The following is a 21,819-nucleotide window of genomic DNA, read 5'->3' as shown; positions in this document are numbered from 1 at the left end:
TAATAACAAGTGCCTTTGATATGATTAATTATTACTGATTCATTATTGCTCAGGGCTATATTTCCAGTACCTTCGCAGCTTTATTTTCATAATTAAAAGTCCGAGATGATTTTTAAAAAAACTTTTGACAGCAACTATTGGGTAGATGGAAATAGAGGGAAGCCAAATGAAACCATGAATATTCTTTTTCCAGCTTCATTATTTTACTCTGTAATCAGTGTGTATGCTAAAGGAGCCTAGGGATGTTAGACAGCAACTCAGTACCAGGTAAACATAACTGAAATACTTGTTATCCAAAAGAGTAAGAGAGGGGTCAGCAAGGTCGACACCTGTCGTAAGCATGCGTGGAAACGCTATAGCGGAGCTTCTGAACTTTCACTATGCATACATGATGATAAGCTCTTTTAAAATACAAAAACAAAAAAAAACCACTTTATTTTGAGGTGAAGCGGTACATGAGTAGCATGAAGATTTTTAAAGTATGAGCAGCCCATTTGAAGTTTTAGCTAGTGTGTGATTAGGACAAGCAGGCAGGTGTTGTCAATGCTGCTGACCCTTAAATGAAGGGAAGCAGATGCAGAGAGGCCATTCTAAATTACTGAGCCTTTTAAAAGACAATGCACTAACCCACGTTATTAATTTTTGCCATCCCCTTTCTTCATCGAGTATTTTGTTTAAAAAGTTAGAGAAAAGCTGTGCAAACTGTTGTAACCTTCCCAAAAGAATATCAGGAAATGACATATGTTATAATACATTTGCATCTTTAAACAAATGGAAGTCAAATAAACAATTTAAAAATGATTATTTATGCCCTAGGAAGCCGTGTTAGCCCGGAGTGCCATTCAAAGGTCAACCCTTGCCTCCAACTGCTTCATACACCCTGACCTGGAAGTACCATTGATAATGACCCCTCCGCCGCAGGACTTGAAGACTTAATCATCTGACATACAAGCAGCCCGGGGCATTCAGAGCTGGCATTTTCCTCTGTGAGATGTACACAAACAATATGCATTTTAAACAATTCAGAGCACCAGTGCCTAAAATAGACCTGGCACCGTGCATGTCCTTGGGCGCCGCTTCTCACCACCTCAGCTCTCACTCCAAGGCACGTGCCAGGAATGTGGGGTTGGCTGTGGCAGCTGGAAGCAGAAGCTGCACAGATGACTGGCTTTTCTCCCGCACTGCAAGGCAAGCTCATCTTCTGGATCATCAGAAACTTAATTGCAGGACGATATAACTCCAGCCCCATTGGGAGGAAAGTGGAGGCACTGTTCAGCGAAAGTGAACTCTGCTGAGACCTCATCCTTCCATTTTCTAAGTGAAACTGGAATTGAAAGAAGCATACACAAGCATGCATAAGATATATTTTAACATTATTTTTGATATCTGCAGGGCTGGGGGGGGGTCAAAGGTGGGCTCTGCACATGCTAGGAAACTGCTTTGTTTGTGCCTTAAGCCATATCCTAAACCCCTGAGTAAAATACCTTGATTGCTATGTTCTTTTAAGATGTGTCAATGTGCTTTTAGGGTTACTCTTTCTATGGTTGAGACCACCCAAGATCTCTGGAGAAACTCACCAATGAAAGAAGGAATGCACAAAAAGGTCTAGAATATGCTCCCTCTCTCCTTCCTCCTTTCTCCCCTCACACCTCTCTCCCTTCCTCCTCCCCCCTTCCTTTCTTTCTGAGATAGGGATTGTTATATAGACTTGTCTGTTTGGAACATACTGTGTATATTAGTTTGGCCTGGAACTTGTGGTGATCCTCCTGCCTCTGTACCCAAGAAGCTGAGATTTTAGGTGGGAGCTACCACACCCAAATACATGCAGTGTTTCCAATGTCAACATGGAACACGGAGTGAAATGAATGTTCTTTAAAAGGAATCCTGAGGGTTGATAAAAAACAATCCTGCCTTTTCAGTTGAAAGTCTATTTTTTTTCTTTTTCAAGACAGGGTTTCTCTGTGTAGCCCTGACTGTCCTGGAACTGGTTCTGTAGTCAAGGCTGGCTTTGAACTCAGAGATCCATCTGCCTCTCAAGTGCTGGAATAAAAGCACTTGTGTTTCCACCACCAGGCTACTAAATTTTATTTAAGACCTTTATCTTGTGTGTTTGTGTGTGCATTTATAGCGTTCAGGCAGAAGTTGGAAGGCGATTTATAATAGTCCATTGTCACTTTTCATTGTATGAGTCGGAGAAATCAAGCTAAGTTATCAGCCCTGGTGGCAAGTGCCTTCACCCACTGCGGCATCTTTCCAGCTTTCAAAACCTCTATTGTAAAATAGAGGACACATTTAGCTGCAATGTGAAAGAAAACTAAATTTTGATCAGATCTCCCAGTGTGCTCCACTTCAATTTTAGACCAAATGAATGGGGGGAAACTAATCTTCGCATATGATCAGCTGAGTTACATGTGACCTATGATGTCACTCTGCCGTCTATGCAGTGAAGAGCAGTTTAGTTTTGCACAGCCACTGCAAAACTCAGGCCTTGGGATCAAGTTCAAATGCAAGGCTATATAAGGCTACTTGGAAGAGTCATTATCACTAAACAAGAATTCAACAGTTTATTCATTCAAAGTGCCTTTACTGGACTATGTGCTATGTTTTATGTGAGGATAGTTTGGGGACAAAGAGTTGGCCAACTATGTATACAAGGGTGTGAAGAAAGCATTGTGGCCAGCCCTAGGAGAACACTCCCCCTGCTGTTACAAGTCACATGCATGAGGACTTTTTTTCCAGCAATCTCTTAATTTTTTATAATTTATTTCATCCAGTGAAGAGTTTAATCTTAATAAAGAGAGAGAAATAAAACACAGCAGAGAAAGCTTGGCTCATGAAATGTGAGGTCTCTTTCCTATTTTTTTTATTCCTTGACACCAAGAAAATGAAACCTTTTTCTTGCCATGTGTTGTGTTTTAATAAACTGTACATTACTTTCATTCAACGGCTCCAGCCTCTGGCTATCCACTTTTCTGTCTATTAGTTTTAAATACACATTGCTTGCAATAACTCTGTAGCTGGGGCTGTGCCTCCAGTTAGAAAATGCTTAGGACTGCCTTACCTTTGCCGTCCCATTGAAAACATTTATTCAATCAAAGGAAAAAAATAAATGTGGTCCCTCAGCTTTGTCAAGTATAAACTGTTATTGATCCCCTAAATGAAATTTGTTCATGCTGATCGATCAAACACATTATCTTTTTTTCCAGTCTATTACCAGCAATTGGAAACTCTCAGGCGTCAATAGTTGTTTGACCACATGCAGCTGTAAATTTAGACAATAGCCTTCAAACTGAAATGGTCTCTCCTCCATCCATCTCTCTCAAAAGTAATGTTTACATTGAGAAGATTTCTCTTTGAACTGGTGCTTTAAAAATAATTGAGTAACATGTGAGAAATATTTGGCATCTTTACCAATGAGTCATGGAACAGTGGGAAAGTCAAAGCTACAATGAAACATCGTTGTCGTGACCACAGATGTTTAAGGTCCCTCCTCTCTCCTGGTCTCCTTACACTAAGGTCACCACAGTGTCATCAGACATTGCTAATATAGCACAACATTGATTATTCAGCTTTACTGTTTTAACTAGATTTCTTAGCTTTGGATGGCACCTTTTTAACCCATTCGAGTTCCTTGCACCTTATGTAGCAAAGTAATCTACTAGGGTTATAACAGCTCACTAAACAATATTTTTATTTATTTTTTTCCAAAGATAGACTTTAAGGATACTTAAAGTTCTATAGGGTTTTCAAAATCAAGTGCCCCTATAAAGGCACCAGATTCTAGTCAGTCAATCAGGCCCTAGCCCCTATTTATTCTCTTCCCCAAGTCTCATGATTTTTTTTTTTTTTTACTTTCTATTTCTAATCAGGTTCTCTACAATGATCTATTACATCATATGGTCAATTGTACTGAAATCAGCTTACATTTTCTTGTACATATTTTAAAACAGATCAATAAATTGATTACATGATGTTCTATTTGTGCCAGTACCAGCATCTGATGAGGACCCATAGTCTAGCCTCACAGATCTGAAATATGAGACCAAAAATCTGCATAGTAAACAGGTTCTTGGGGTTTAAATGTAGATTATTCCAGGCAGACTTTACAGTAGATCTAAGCGTTAAGTGAAGTTTGCCAGACACGATGAAAAAGCAGAGGACTGCATTGGTCTGAGGTAAGACAACAGTTTTACTCCTATTTGGGCCCTCAGGAAGAATTCTATCTTTATATTGTTGCTCTATAATAAAATATTTATGACAAAACACCAATGATTGGCACGTGCTCTGGGTTAGACCGAATACTAAGATTTAAGCCTTCCTTTCTAGTCCACAATTTACTATCCACCAAAGCAAATCTTCTACCTCTCTGCTCCTCTGCTGCTCCCACATTTGAGAACTCATGTTATGTCTTCAAGAGGAATTTAGTATTTGGTTGACTGTATTTTTTTAAAGTAACTTTTCGCTCTTAATAACCATCATTAGGGACTCACTTTCTACTGCTGTCAATATCTCATATGTTTGCTTTCTGTCTTTGTGATAGGTAATAATTTTCCAAGTAAGCTTAGGGAGCGGTGACTCTATTAAAACTAATAAGAGAGGGAATCACAGGTTTTTAAAGATTACTCTGGAAATTGTTACTGACAAGTGGAGCTCGAATTCCTATGCAGAAATAAGCAGGGAGACGTAAACGTGCCTCCTTGCAAAAACAATGTGGCTCTCTATTTTGTACTTCCCTAGAATAAAAAGGACAAATTGGTACATGCTAGTCTCTTATTACCTTGCATTTATCATAGGAGAGTGAGAAAATATCCTTTTAAATAGGAGAAATACCAACTGAATTAGCATGCAAAAGCAGATATCAATGTTATTTATTATTAATAACTGTAAGTCTTAATAATACAGATATAAAGAGGATAAAAAGTGAGGGATAAGTCACAGGGCTAAAGGTCAATTTGTCAAAAGGGATTGCTGACTGATACGGGCCAGAAGAGGGAGAATGTGAACAAAGTTGGAAGTTCACGTTGAGATCAGAAATAGTAAGTGTTAAAGAGACATGTTCTTCTCTCATTAATCTAATTAGGCTGTATTTTTTTTCCTGCTGTCGCCCATTTTAGATAGTCTCAAATAGCACACCCAATGTGATTGCGAGCGAAAGATCTTCAGAGCAAAAATAAAGTCTCTTTCCTGTCTCATTATCTGCTAAAACCCTGAGACTTTGTTCCTTTTACTCGCCAATGAGTTTGTGACAACGCAAACTTCTTGCTATTTCATTGAGATCAATTTCCAACTCAGAAATGTTTTAGAATTAATTCACACAACATAATGAATTCCTATAATTTAATGATTCCTGCTAATTAGGATAGAAGCAATTGATAAGATGTGTGGTTTCATTTTTGAGATGATGTCATGCACACAATATGCTAGGAATAGAGAACTTTAAGATTAATATTGACAAATAGTACAGAGGCTTCCTATAATGTTAAAAAGTACACACTACCGAAAGTCAAACATAATTCTCATTTTCTCTTCATAGGAGAATCAATATGATTGAAAGAAAGTCCGAATAGTTGGGGTTGACTTTAATACTGCACTGCTGGATGTGAGAAGAAGAAAGAGCTCTGGATTCTGTGTTTATTCAATCTTCCTCTTCCTGTATACTTAATACGACCATTTGATTCTGACTTATGGTTATGTGGAAAGGAATCCTTAAAAAAAACACAAAGACAAATAGTCATAAATCAATAAACTGAGGGAGCTTGGAGCTTGCTCCATTGTAAGGAAATGGGGATTCATCATATTCACTGAAAACTCAATTTGAATAGTAAACTATACTAATTTGAATTATAACTGCACAGACTTTGATTGGTAACAACTTACTAGCTTATTATATATAGGAAGCATGGTTGAGCCATATTATGGCTAAACAATTTTGGCAGAGATGCAAAATAGCACCAAGACAGGCCACATGAACAAGCTGTGCTGTCTTCTCATATGGCTCAGAACGCAATTGAACCTTATTTTTGTACCAATCTTATACTGTTTACAAGTTAGCTTAAGACTCATACAAATCAGTATTGGAGTGAAAATCATTTTGAATGAGTTTTTTTTCCAAGCCATTATTTGCGTGTCTACCATGAATTCATCATATTAGTGCTTATTGAATCACTGCCCTGCGTTCCCATCCCTTCTCACTGCAGTCACGCTAGTCATGATAACTAAGACAGACATCACTGCGGTGGTGAAGCCAACAGTGAATTCAAAAGTGCTAATCGGAAAGCTATCTCCTCCTCATAACTTCTTTGACTTTCAAATAAAACAAGAATAACAGAAACAAATCTTAGCTGCCCACCAGTCTCCCTGATTTTCAAAGAACGAATAAGGAAAATATCTTTGTTAAGTGAAAAGGGAATAGATGGAACAATAGGTAGACTAGTGTGAGATTACTCACACTAATAATAATAATAATAATAATAATAATAATAATAGTAGTAGTAGTAGTAGTAGTAATAGTAGTAATAACATTATTATTCACTAATAATAGTGAATTAGAGTAAATACTTGTGAGCAATTATTTATAGACAGTTTACATTGGTATAGATTCTTGTATATTGATACAAATTCAAATTATATTTGTTATGAACATGCTCCTATTTCTGTTAACAATATTTGTACAGCTATGCAAAGTTACTTTGTCATATTGTAGGCATGCGTGCTTCTACCTCTGCCTAAGATATTTTGTGTATTGAATCAATTTTAGAATATATTTATCATTTTGCACTATACATTTCTACCTCTGATCAAGATACTTACACCTTGTTTACATTTTGATTTCATTGCCCTCATTTGCTGCACAGTTATTTAAAGACTGTTTAATATTCTAATATAAATTCTTAGTCTTTAAACTATATAGATATTAAAAATTATAGGTCAATAGTCATCTATGTTTGTCATACTCAAATCTATAGTTAGACTAATCAGGTTCTTTAGATACATAGAGATTGTAATTCTGCATAGACACACAATCTTCAACCACTTAAAAAACTGTAAAATATTGCATTTAAATAACGTAGGGTTCTATTGACATAAGACACAAGTGCTAATGGCAGAACCAAACTAATCCTGAGAGAATGCTGAACACCAAAGACACTCCACTTGGAGTTTGTTTTGTTCTTGACAAAATTGGCCTTTGGGCAAAGAACTGCCCCATGCCTCTACCACTGACAAAATACACGGTGTCCAGACTAGACAAGCAGGATAAAAAGACTGCCAAACCTTGCCAAGACAGGGTCAGATGTTTTGAAAATTTTCCTGCCTCTGATTTGTCAGTTACTCTAGGCCTTAGTGAAAACTGTTTGCTCCAACACTGCAAATGAGACTTTGGGTGATTGTCCAGGTAGCCAGTTGTCTCCATTATTTATTGCACATTTTGGAAGTTGCTTGATTGCACTTCCTGTGTACTCAAGTAACATTATTTACTTTCTCAGGTATTCAATGAGGTTAAAGACTAAAGAGTCATAGTTGCTTTGCTCTCATGACTTAGCCCAGACATTTCTAATACAAGTCTTAGACTCCTTAGGATAAAAACCATTATAAAAACCTTTAGCATATGTTTCTTGCTTAATGTTGTTTATGTTGGTTGTAATTATAGTTTTTATACTTGATATCTATCTATTCTTATTGTATTTGGTTTTGTATTGGGTTTGAAACTCTCTTATTTAGACAAAAGGGGAAGGTGATAGGGAAACCCCTTCAGCCAATGGCCTTTGATATGCTGGATCAGGTTGGGTGTGGCCTTGAGTACTAGAAATGTACATGCTCATATTCTCTGTCTCTCTCTGTCTCTCTCTGTCTCTCTCTCTCTCTCTCTCTCTCTCTCTCTCTCTCTCTCTCTCTCTCTCTCTCTCTCTCTCTCTCTCCCCCTCTTTCTCTTTCAGCTGCTGGATTCGGTTCCTGTTCCCCATTCATACAGAGGACTGTGAGTCTACCCCTAAATCAAAAAACCCTTTATTATCCACCATTCTGAGTTAGTATGGTATTTATTACTTCATTGTGTCCATCTATAATTAGGTTACTTTAAGAAGACAAGTTACTACAAGAACTATACATACCTGTTCAATTGTACATATCATAGGGCATTTAATTTTCTTTCACATGTGAACTCTTTAACTTGAATAGAATATTCAATGGTATAAAATAAATGGCAGGTCCAGCCTTTTGACCAAAGGGACAGTAGGTCCTGATAGCTACCTGTTTTCAGAGATCACCATCAGTCCTCTGTCTCAGGCTGGGCAATATCTTTCAGATTCTGACATGCTATCCCGGTCATTTAATTCTAAATTCATAATTGTTAAAGCAGAAAACTGGGCACTGGACTGATGTCTTTGGTAGAAATTGCCATATTTGAAGGTTTATCTTCAAAGTTGGATACATTAGTAATGTTATAAATTAGTGGCTCAAAAATGACCAAATTCTGCATTCCTATATATGGCATATTCTTCACAGGGAAAAATAACAGTCAAATCACAGCAAAGGAATTGCGGTTTGGTTATACCTTAATAAGCTAAGGCAAAAGTAAAATAGAACTCTGACATGCAGGCAAAGGTAAATTTTTTTCTTCCTTAAATCTAAGTCAAGTAAGTTGTCAGATACAGGTATCCCCAATAAGCATTCCAAGTGTCAAGCACTGAGAGGGTAGAAGCAAAGAGGTGGCACAAAGACGTACTTAAGTCCTTCACCTTTTAAAGCAGGAACCTGATGAAATCAGTGTCCATTTTCTTAAACTGTGGGGACACAATTCCATATGTGGTCAGGTAACCAAATACAGGGGGCGCATAGCACTTGTCAATAGCCAAAGGTATTTGTGTATGCAGTGGTCAAACATTAATTCAAAACTAAATGTGTATTTAACCCAAAGTATTTCTGAGAGCTCTAGCCCATTTTGTATTGTGAGACTTCCCTGCACACTTGGTTCTAAATATGTAACATGTGTGATTTGCACTATGCCTGCCATCAAACGATGCAACACCAACAAATGCCATCTAAAATCCTTGGTTCACCCTTGACACTATTGTCATGTTACAAACTGCAGGGACGTTACTATACACACAAAACTTTCTGCTGTTACAAAACCATAATGGTTTAATCACAGTTAACTCAGACTTTGAACAGTTTTCTACCATCAATCTTCAGCATGTAAATATCAAATTAGTGTAGCCTTGGATTGCACTGTTAGAATGGTGGATTTTTACAGTTGTACTGGAGTTGCTGGCTTACATTTGATGAAAAATTGCTAAATGAATGTTTCTTTGGGATTAATACAGAATGTTCAACCATTTATGAAATGGCCCAAAACATACTTATGCTGTTTTGTTTCGTGAGTTAATGTGAAACGGCACTGATAATTATAAGATAAAAATACCCAGCAGCTCTGGAGAACATTGACAATGTTCTACATCCCGAATTACCAACTATCCCGCCATGTTAATTTGTACAAAATCAAATGAGCACATGCATTTCATTAGTGTGAGAATTTGCTCCAGTTAATAAATAGTAAAATTTTAGACTTACTAAAGAATTCTTTAAGCTATTTTCTTTATGACTTATCAGTAAATGTTCACTCAGATTTTATATACCTATATCCTCAAGGCCACCAAAATTTTCTTAGGTGAGTGAAAAAACTGTAAGGTACCCTGAATTAGCAAAGATGGTTCAGCTAATATTCTGATCTCCTACAGTAAACTGAGCAATCCTTTATGCCAATGAGAAATGTTTGCATAGGGCTGGTTGAGACAATGTGGTAGGAGTAATAGAGCAGAGCCCTGCCTTATCGTAGCATACAGATGTTGTAGTGGGTGGCAGTGTGCATCTTCAGCTTGTTACAGCCCAGTTGGGGCCAAGAGCGCAAAACAGTACTCCACGTAAATCATGAACAGCTTGGACATATCTCTGCTCATATACTCAAGCCAACCTTTAGCCACAATTATTTTATCTATCTATCTATCTACCTATCTATCTATCTATCTATCTATCTATCTATCTATCTATCTATCTATCATCTATCTATCATCTATCTATCTATCTATCTATCTATCATCTATCTATCTATCTATCATCTATCTATCTCTATCTATCTATATATCCATCTACTATAAACCTCATAAAAGAATATATTTCATTCTAATATTCTGTATTTTAAATTGGAGGATATAATTTTGCATTATTTTCCAGAAATAGTCATTTCCAAAAATCTTCATTCCTTCTGGAAAACATAAATGTTCATCCTGTGTCAGTCCCTTTCAGACCAAAGAGTTTCATGTAACATATATAGAGAGAAGAACTACTGGCCATGAAATCTCTGAATTTTCTTCTTTCTTTATTTTCATTCAAAATATTTTTTCATAGAATGTGTTCTGATCATTGTTTCCTCTTCCTCATCTCCTTCCAGACCCTCCCCAACTCTCCACCCTTCCAACTTCATGCTTTCTTTCTCTCTTTCAAAAACAGACACATAAAAAACAGAGGAAACTAAAACAAAACAGAAAGCAAACAAAAGGAAAAGCTCTATAAACACATATACATGTGGAATTTCCTTTGTCTATTGCTCTATTATGTAATTTAACTATATTTTTCTAATTTCTCTATTCTACCGTTCAGCCATCCTGTTTTTGTGCTGTAATTGAGTTTCCATATGGTTTGTCTTTGTTTTTGTTTTTTTTTGTTTTTGGGTTTTTTTTTTTTTTTTTTTTTTTTTTTCATTCTCCACTGAGGTTTCTCCTGTTTCACCTGAGAACATAGTTTGTCACCTCTTGGGACACTGTCCATTTTAAAATCCTCTCTGTTAGCAAAACATCTAAGCCACATCTCTGCTGTATCCATTAGTTGTCTAAATTGTTCTAGAGTAAGTCTGGGTAATTTTAATTCTGGCAACTTTAAAACCTCCCCTTGCAATACAACTCCCAATTTCTGTTTGTAGTGGTTTCAGGTAACTCAGCAGTGTTGTGGGTAAGAGAGCAGAAGCAGGCTTTTGTTGATGGTGTCTCCCATCAAGTCGTGCCGCCTTCAGTGAGAGATGGGTGAAGTACAATGGAGTTACACTTCTACTCTTCTCAAGAGGTCCAATCTCAGCAGATTTGGGATCCTGGGAGCTGTCAGCTGGATTCATGAGTTCCTGTGGCCATATTCTTCTCTACAGATGCTGATCAAAGTTAGCATCTCTTCTTGCATTTCTGATTGATGTCAAATATTAAACCATCCTTGTAATATATATATATATATATATATATATATATATATATATATGTATATATATATATAGTATTGAAACATACACGTATGATTGGATTTAATTTGTTAAGACTCTGATAAGAATATTTGCACTTTTACTGATTATGCACATTGCCTGGTATGTTCTTTTCTTGGGATTTGAGTTTTCACATAAACCCAATGCTGGCCTCATAGATTTTTAGTTGAGAAAATTATGCCCCTTCCTTTAATTTTCCCGGAGACATTTTTGTAATACATTTTTAAAACTGCCTGTTTGCTAGAATATATTAATCATGGCGTCGGTATTTGTTATTTTCTGCATGGAATGTCACTAACCATGTGTATTTTCATTAACTGATAGAGAGGTAGGCCTAGTAATTTTTAAATTTTTTCAAAGTTTGATCAATATTATTGATATTCTCAAAGGAACACTTTATGCATCGTTGATTTTTATCTATTGCTTTTCCATTTCTGTTTATGTACTTCTATCTGGTACTTATTAGTTCTGCTTAGTATGAATTTGATTCAGTCTTCCTGATCTAATAGCAATAGTTGAGTTTGAAGGCACTGAATCAAAACTCTAGTTTTCTACTATGTGTGATTAATACTATAAATTTATTGTCATGCTCCACTTAGAAACCCTCCCACACATTTTAGTGTTCTCTGACTTTTAAAACAGCTTTGAAAGATGTTTTTATTTTTAATTATGTGTATGCCTGTGGGTTCATGTTAGTGGTGCCCTTGGAGACCAGAAGAGGGCGTCAGATCACCTAAGCTGGAGTTACAATCAGCTGTGAGTTTCCCTATGCAAGTGCTGGGAACTGAACACCATCTCTGTAAGAACATCAAGTGTACATAACCACTAAGCCAATTCTCCATCCCCAGTATTTAAATTTATTGATATATGTGCTATATTTAGATTATGGTATATTTTTATTAATCTATATTCACTTGAAAAAAATAGGTAACCCAAAGGTGTGAAGAGTTTCATAATTATCATTTGTGGAAAAAAAACATGAATTATTATGTGAATTAGTAGTTTAATGTCTTTTTATATTCATCTTTCTGTCTACCTATTTTATAAATTACTGAAATGAAGGCACTGAAATATCTAACTGTAATTGAGGATTTATCTATTTCTTGTAGTTGTATCCTGTATTCCTGCACATATTTTGTGGTTCTGGTATTGTATGCCAAATATTTATATTTTTATAATGAATTTGTTAATTTATCATCAAGAATTGACTTTAAGAAAAGCTATAGTAGCACTTTTTTTCTAAATTCTATTTGTCAGATATAAATATCCATATTAGTATCATATTACTGAGGTAGTGTTATCATAGCATATGCCTTTTTGTCCTTTAAATTTTAGTGTGATTTTTGTCCTTATATGTCAGTGTTTTTCTTGAAGATGACATATTTGGTGATGTCGTTGAGTAAACATATAAGTCAGAATTTGTAAAATTACACATTTAATATGTACAATTTGGAAGCTAAATTTTACCTAAACAAAGCTGTTTAGAAATGTAAAATAAGTAAAATAAGATTTTTTTCATATAGAGTACAAACAAGATGCAGGAAGAAGATTGTTTGCAATATTTTTCACTTGTTTATAAGATGTGAGACGTGTGAAGGAGGTATCTTTCTGCACACTGGCATAAACCAAACAAGAGTCCACTTTCCTCTCACCTCCCATTCCTTACCTGCATTTACATCCAGTCCTCTGTCCACTATGTGACGCAAGACACCCCTAGGCATGGGAGGTGATGGACACCCAGTTGGGTCATGTTGCCTTCTTCCCGTTCTGCTTAAATGTGAAGAGTTGCAGGCTGCAGGGAGGAATATGGCTGCCTGCTTTCCTTCAAGCTCTAGGCATTTGCATGCTCGGTGCAGGTGGCACATGAGCACCGTGGTCAGACAACCATCAGCATAGAAAGTCATTTTCAAAATGACTGAACAGCGTAGTTTCATTCAGGCAAGGACTGAAAATACCTTAAGTTCTTCCCAGAACATCCCACAAATACAGCAGATCCTGCATCATCCGGGTATTGCACTTTCAACTTTCCTTCTTTGCTTGCACTGATCTAGGTAATTTTGAAAGTTGTAACTACACCAACGGAGAGATTCCCACACTCTGACAAGTGGAAAAAATACATATCCACTCCAGACAAAATGTGGGTGGTGTCATCTCTTTTCTCCCTTTGGATTTTCTACTGTGAGAAACTATGAAGCACAAATGCAAACAACCCCAAGTCACTGAATTGCTGGTGTTACAAACAACTGAGCAGCTTTTTAGGATGTTATAAGATATTATTTTACTTTGTTATATCACCTGGGCAATGTGAGGACTGAAAACTCTAAGCTCCCCGATCTTCTCTCTCCAACTGTATCAGTTCACCCCTTTCTAAAATTTTGGTCTTAGTAAGAGTCACCCAGTTCTAATTGGAAGTGGTTGTTATTTCAACTTTGAGATGTATTGATTCTAGTTTCTGCTCCCGTTGTAAATTCTCATCATTTGATTGACATGTACCTACAAGCAGAGTAAGAATGACAAGCAAAGGAAGACGCAAGCACTCCTAATGGACCATCTCATGTTCTGGGTAACATGTAAAACAGGACTATAATCAGAAGTCGGAAGGCGAGCTGTCTTAACTACTTACCTTGCAGCAGGGCTACACTTTCAGCATCTGTTTATGTATCCATTTGGTACTGTTGCATGATTGTCATTTAGGAATGGATATGATCAAAATCCATTGCATGCATGTGTGAAAATTTCTAAGGACAAATTTAATGCATTATGTTAAAAGAAACTGGCTGAAGAAATTAAGATTGCGTTGGTAAAATGACGAGTAAATGAGTAGGGAGAAGATCAGAACCCAGGAGGTATGGCTCAGGATCCTCCTTACAACCCTGAAGTTATTCTAGTTTCAAAATGTGACTAATACTTACTGGGAACATATGGGAGCCATGGTGACATACATCTTAATCCCAAGTGCTCAGGAGGCAGAGGCAGAAGGAGTAGCATGAGTTCAAAGCCAGCCTGGTCTATAGAGCAAATTTTGGAACAGCTGATGTTATATAGGAAGACCTTGTCCCCAAAGTAAGAAAAACTAAATGTGGGAAAGAGAGAGATGCACAGAGAGAGACAGAGATGCAGAGAGAGATACGCAGAAGGAGAGAGAGAGAGGAAGAAGAGGGGAATTATTTTAAGCCATTTAAAATCATCTCTCCGTTTAACCTCCTAGCGCATCACAGTGGCCTGAGCTCTAGGCACTCTAGTTTCCCAATGTGTCTTATGGTAAATTTGAGACTCAGAAAGACTAACTTGTCCAAGGCTTGTGGGAAAAGGCCTAGTAGAGACTTAAATAATGATTATCTAAAGTCAAAGTCGGTGCTCTCCCCATCTGGATTGCCTTTGGCCAATCCCAGTGCCTCCACTAAAGTGTCATAGCCAAAGTCTGTTGAAAGCAGTCAAGAGGGTGGTTAAGAAATCAAGCAAGCAAGACCCACCCTCATCCCATGATACCCTTTCATTCTTCCTCATCCTCCTTGAAGTTCCCATTGCCTATTTCTATTGTAATATCTTTTGTGGAGAGAAATACAGTAGAATTTATACTAATTGATCCACCTGTCACTACAAGATGAGTAGATACGGAGGCAGGAAGCATTATCAGGTTTGTGGAGCCCATATTTAGAGAGCCTGGGTTTAAAGAGGATAAATGCTGCCATACCAGTGAAATCTCACGCCACGTATCTAAGACTTCCACAGACCAATACTTAACAAGCACTTCTACTTCCCATAGCATAACTTACTGTGGAAGTCAGCTCAGATGTGGAGAATGTTGCCTGTGGAACATAGGACACAAGGACAAGATAACTCTGCTCGAGATTTTTCTGTAATAGATCAGTGGAACATCTGGTCAGTAGGAGTATGGAGCAGTGAGAGAGGAAACTCTAAGACAACAGAATTTTAGAATTTTTTTTATTATAACAGCTAACATTCTGACTCCAATTAAAACAGAAATTCTTACCAGAAATAGAGATCTTCTGCAACAACAAATATAAAATATTTGGCATTCACTTTGAAGTCATATGTGGGTGTCAAGAAAATAGACACAGAAGGTTGAGTAACTAGAAACCACTATTATCCTATGGAAAATAATAAAACTAACTGTGGAAGTTAGGCTATACGCCTCCCAAGATTATAGGGCTTTTTAAAAATAAAAATTACCAGAATATATCTTACTGTTACTTGTTACCACTATTTGTTATATGAGTAAGTACAAGGTACGACAAGATGGTCAAATACCAACCTGAGCTTTACGTGATGATGGAAGAAGGTAGTCATGAGCCCTGAACAACTAAATGTCATGTTTATTTCTAAACCTCTGACTGATTGGTGACACACACACACACACACACACACACACACACACAAAGTTAGAGCAAGGTTCTGAGCATCAAAGCCCTGGAGAGGCCTTTGAACTAAGCGTCTGAGCGTTGCAAGAATTGGCCATCAGATCTCCCACCAGTCAGCAAGCAGAGAGAAAGAGGAAGCAAGAAGAATATGAAAGGGGATGAGAGAGGAGACAGATATGATCAGGCAAAGCAGTATGCAGTTAAGGGATAAGGGACTTCCATTGGTTTCCAAGACACATAGAACTGAGCGAAAATGCTCAAAAATCTCAGTCAGTGTTTGGGGACCCGCATTAACGAAAGGGAAATGCGATGAAAAAGAACTGAAACAGAAATGAAAACAATTGGGTTTTGTCTTTTAGGTGTTAAGGATAAACACAAAACTTGAAGAATAAGACAGAAGAATTTAACACCTAGCACACAAGGATCGTGCAACGTACACCATCTGTTTTTACTTCATTTTTTAATTTTGATCTGCATTTTGGCAATTTTATTTATGAACTCAATGTATTTAAGTCATTTTTATTCCTCAATTCCTCCATTGACTCCTCCTAGATTCCCTCATTTTATTCCCTTTTCCTACTCCTCTTTCTTCTTCTTCTTCTTCTTCTTCTTCTTCTTCTTCTTCTTCTTCTTCTTCTTCTTCTTCTTCTTCTTCTTCTTCTTCTTTCTTCTTCTTCTTCTTCTTCTTCTTCTTCTTCTTCTTCTTCTTCTTCTTCTTCCTCCTCCTCCTCCTCCTCCTCCTCTTCTTCTTCTTCTCTCCTCCTCCCTCCTCCTCTTCTTTCTTTTCTCCTTCCCCCTTTCTTCTTCTTTTCATCTTCCTTCATCTCTTCTATTACCTACTCAGTCCAAACTGTACTGTCTGTGTGTGCCTTGGTGTAGCATGCCATCTACTGGATCAGAGCCAATATACCTTACCCTTCTTTCTCTCAGTAGCTATCAACTTCCACCAGCTCCTCAGCTAGGGATGGGGTCTTATATGCCTCGTTTCTGTTCCATGTTGAGTGTTGTATAGGACTTGATCTTGTGCAGGTCATGTGCTGGCAATCACAGCTACTGTGGATTTATGAATATGACGTCCCTGTCACATACACAAAACAGGGTTTCACAATAATCTTTCCTAAGCTCTGGCTCTTTCCATTATTATTATTATTATTAGTGTTGTTGTTACTGAAATAGAACTTTTTCATACAGTGCATTCTGAGTACAGTTTCCTTTCCCCCAACTCCTTCCAAGTCTTCCCCACCTCTTCTACCATGTTCCCTGGGTCTTAGGGTGAACAAAGTATGATATACATGTACTATCTTTGGCTAACTCTTTATTAACAAGTATCCATGAAACAAAGAAGCTTTTCTAATGGTGGTGAGAGTTACAGTCATCTATTTTTACAAAATTAAATGTTTAGAAAGGCCTGGAGAGATGGCTCCGTGGTTAAGAGTACTGCCTGCTCTTCCAAAGCTCCTGAGTTCAATTCCCAGCCACCACATAGTGGCTCACAACCATCTATAATGAGAACCGCTGCTGTTTTGAAGAAGAGACCTAGTCAGTCATCCTCATCAACTTAGACCATGAAACCCAATATATGGACAAGTTCAACAGACCTGCCATATACGAGCTGCCCATGCATGCTTCAGCATCGCCAAGACATAACTTTCAAAAATTCAAAAAGTATTTATAAACAGCCAAAAGCCTAGAGAAATGGATCAGTGGTTAAGAAGTCTTGCAGCACACTTCTCAACACCCATGTCTGGCAGCTCACAAATATCCAGGGGATCCAATGCCTTCTTCTCAACTCCAAAGGCAAGTATACTCACGCATACATATTCACATAGATAGTTACACACACCTGTAAGTACTTTTAAAAATATAAAAATTAAATATCAAAGAAGAAAGCAATTGATACTATCCAACATCATGTTTATCTGGAATCATAAAATATGTAGAACTCTAAGGGCATCAGGGATAAAGCAAAACAATACGTAAGAACACAGAACATTCCAGAGGGCATATCAGAAACTTCTTGAGGTGTTCTTCCTGACAGGGTAAACATATCTATATGGACTTACTTATTAGCAAAGTAATGAGGACAGTCCACATGCCCTGAGCTTCTCCTTGCTGACATTTCTCAGTGGGAACTTCCACTGCAGCCTCCCTCCATCCGCCTCTCTGCCAGATGATGCCAGATGATGCGGTGTGGGAGGAACCACGAGTAACTTGTTTCCAGATCCTATGCAGATAAAGCAGAAAAACTAAGCACTAGACCTGAGAGAGAATCAAATCTCCCCTATAATTTCCAGATTTAAATGTGGCTCATTTAGCCCATGGCCTCCTGAGTTTTTGCTTTAGAGAGGATGAATATATTCCAAGTGTGGAAGCCTAACTGGCAGGGCTGGGTCCCTTATCACAGAAGGCTTTCATCATTTCTTCTTGCGTGTAACTAGACCAGAGTCTCTCCTCTGCAGGTGGCAGCTATGAGGCTTTCTCTCATGAATGCATGGGGAGTATATATTTGTTGCTGTCTTGGAGTTAAGTGAAAAGAAGCAAGTGTCTTGCTCACCCCTTGTTTCCTAATAATAGCCTACATCAATTAGCAATTAAGAAGATGCCTCACAGATATGGTTACAGGAAATTTGATGGAAGTAGTTCCCCGATTTAGCTTCCCACTTCCTAGGTGAATTTCAAAAGGCTAACAAAAATTTTATTCTAAAATGGTGGTCCTTCTTTCTCTCCATCAAACTAAAATCCAGTATATGCCAATTTAAATAAATTAACCAAAAGTGTTCAGACAGATCAAAAACTCTTTTTTTTTTTTTTGGTTTTTCAAGACAGGGTTTCTCTGCAGCTTTTTTAGAGCCTGTCCTGGAACTAGCTCTTGTAGACCAGGCTGGCCTCGAACTCACAGAGATCCGCCTGCCTCTGCCTCCCGAGTGCTGGGATTAAAGGCGTGCGCCACCACCGCCCGGCCAGATCAAAAAATCTTATGTAAAAATTTACAGATGTTCAGACAGATCAAAAATTTACACAGAGTATCAGATCAGTGTTATTAAATATTCATAACTTTGAAGGTGGAGGGTTCTTCCTAAACCTTCCATGAAAACTGCAGCTGCAAACCACCAAACTCAAGAGGACTCTATTCACATAGGTTTCTTCTATGTAGGTACCTTGTCTTCTCTCATCATTCAACTGTCAGTCTGGGTGAGTCAGAAAGTACTCTGCCAATTTATCTTTCCATAGTACGAAAATGCATCTCCAGAGAGGAGAGCAGCAATTCAGGAGTAGTAGTTAAGATCCCAGACAATGGGACTAAGCAAATTGGCACACAAATCACTGCAACATTTTTCACAAACTTAGGTAACCATGCTTGAGTCACATAACCTTTCTGAACCCATTTCTCTGATCCAAAGTAGCTAACACTACCAAAGTTGATTTTAAGAAGAATTAAATCAAATGAAATCCAGCTGAGCCCTAAGCTCATCCTATAAATTTAGTGTGTCCTTATTCACATTTCCAGTTTAGAATTGTGACTGCACAATAGCTGTGCTCATTGCATAGCCAGTTCAAGAAAGCGATTCCTCAGCTTGACTTCTAACCTTCTTTCTAGAAAGTCATAGTGACCATGCCCATTTAGTTAGCAGCTTTCAAAAATTTTCTTGAACAGCAACAAAACCTTCCATTTCTTTATTAAAGTCTTAGCAAACAGGGCAGCTATTCTAGAAAGGACATAGAGGTGGGAGACCTGGTTCTGTCAGCCTCATGTAGCTTGAACATAAGAATGTTACTTAAACACCTTAACTGACATTGCTGCCCTGCAAAATTTAATAATAAATTTAAATAAAAATAAAGGTATTTCCTGACATTGATTTCTGGGTTGTGCTTCTCCATTGAAACCATGTGTGTGGATGCACTTTGAAGGAGTAACACATTACAAGAATATATACTAACTTCTTATCACAACACAAGCTTCTGAAATTTGGCTCACCTATTTGATTTTCTCCCAACAGATTTACCTTCCTAATTACAGGCACTTCCTTGCTAACAAGCATGTTGGATTCCAAAATTTAATTTGCTAATCAGTTGTTAGGAGCCCAGCACACATTTCCCCTTAGAAATGGTGTTATAAATGGAATGGTTCACTTCTAAAGCAGTTTCTAAATGACTCTAAAGCATACGATGTAGTTCAAATATTGTACATTTGCCATAAAAACAAATGGAAATAGTACAATATAAGTAATTCAAAAGGCAACATAAGAAAACAGATAACACTTTTGTGACCAGTAAGTCTACTTGTCTACTTGAAAAAGAAGTAGAAATGAACATATGTGGGAAGCCTAAAGAGAAATTTGTGAGTCCCAAGAATTCTAGAAATGGCCATTATTTGTTTTTTACTACGATTGATAAACTTCAAAATCTAATTGTTCTAGTTGAGGACAATGTATTCACTTAACAATTATTACTAGGGTTAACTCATGGGGGCACTGTCATGAGAAAGGGAACATATGATGGCTGGAAGGAGTGTGGAAAATGAAGACATAAAGGAGAAATGTCAGTAAGTTTAAAAAAGAATGTCTGAAATTGCCTAATCCTAAAATGCACTTTCTCTTAATTTGGGTTTCTATGGATGTGGAGATACACCATGACCACAGAAATTCTTATAAAGGAAAATATTTAATTAAGGTTGGCTTATAATTTAGTATAGTATCATCATGGCAGGAAGCAGAGCAGGAAGAGAGTATGACACTGGGCCTGGCATGAGCATCTGAAACATCAAAGCCCACCCCCCAGTGACACACTTCCTCCAACAAGACCACACCTATTCTGGCAAGGCCACACCTCCTAATAATGCCTCTTCCTATGAGCCTATGGGTGTCATTTTTGTTCAAACCATTACATACTTCCGTTTTTGAAATTTGGTGAGACTATGAAAACTTGGAAAAGAAAAGGGAAAGCTGAAATGATGTAAGCTCAACTTGAAGCTAGGGGCCACAGGGCAAAAAGAAAAGAATTTATGTGACTTCTCCAAGTTAAAGCTTAAGAAACACAACACGTTCTGTGGCAAGTGAAAGTTCTTGAGTTGGCCAGTCATAGGGAAAGGAACCACCCAGCAAGCAGAAGACAGAGTTAGTGGAATCTCTGTAGGGTAGATAAAAACAGGAAGTAGAATCTGTTATATATATATATATATATGTATATATATATACATATATATATATATATGGCCTTTGGTATGAGCTAAATATTCATAACTGAATGTAGCAACTCTATACAACAATATTTTAAAAGCACTAACATTGTTGAAGAAAGAGTTAATATATGATGAAAAATTAATAGTAGTGTATGTGGTGGATTGACACCCTGTCATTTGAGAGATTTCATACTCGCACTAGAAGTGGAAGGCATTTTCTACTCAAACAGCAAATATTTATTGGAGCTCCAGTTACTTACAAAGACCTAGAGGACATTGCCTGGAAGGTTGCTTACTAAAGTAAGGGCAGACCTACTGCCACACAAAGCCTTCATCTTTAAAGGTCACATGCCAAGGGAGACATTCTTCCACAACCTTTGCTGGTAGCTGCCCAATATTTCCCATCTCTGGTTTCTCGTGGATTTCTGAGTCTTCACCCATCCCCTCACCCAGCTTTTCATCATCTACAGCTTGTCTCTTCCTCTCCTCACTTTAAATGCTGCCATTTCTAGGAGTTCTAAATTTGGTTTTCTTATCATTTTACAAACGCTCCATAAACAACTTCACCCACACTCATGGTTCCAACCACCACCTCTAGACTACATTCTACATACTCACACCCAAATCTTTTCCATGCCCAGACTTCTCCTTAGATTCCAGACTCCTACATTCAATGGCAAGGCAAGCCAGAACATCTAGATGAAATTTATTTTTTTCCTTTTCCTTTTCAAAATCATAGTTCTAATCATTTAAAAACTTGAAGTGCATTTGAGAAACAGACAATTTTAGATAGTCTGAATATCGCTTTGTTATTCATCTAAGAAATTAAAGTGAAATAATACATTCTTGAAGACTTATATACTCTCTCTAGTCTTAGTATTGTGAGGCATAGTAAAGAATTTATAATCCATTTATTTTATAATCTTTTTGATTAACAAAAGCTTTTAATGAATTTGAAA

This window comes from Arvicola amphibius, chromosome 7 (genome assembly GCF_903992535.2).
Source record: "Arvicola amphibius chromosome 7, mArvAmp1.2, whole genome shotgun sequence".
In the NCBI taxonomy this organism is placed as follows: Eukaryota; Metazoa; Chordata; class Mammalia; order Rodentia; family Cricetidae; genus Arvicola; species Arvicola amphibius.
Note: the sequence above shows the minus strand (reverse complement) of the source record.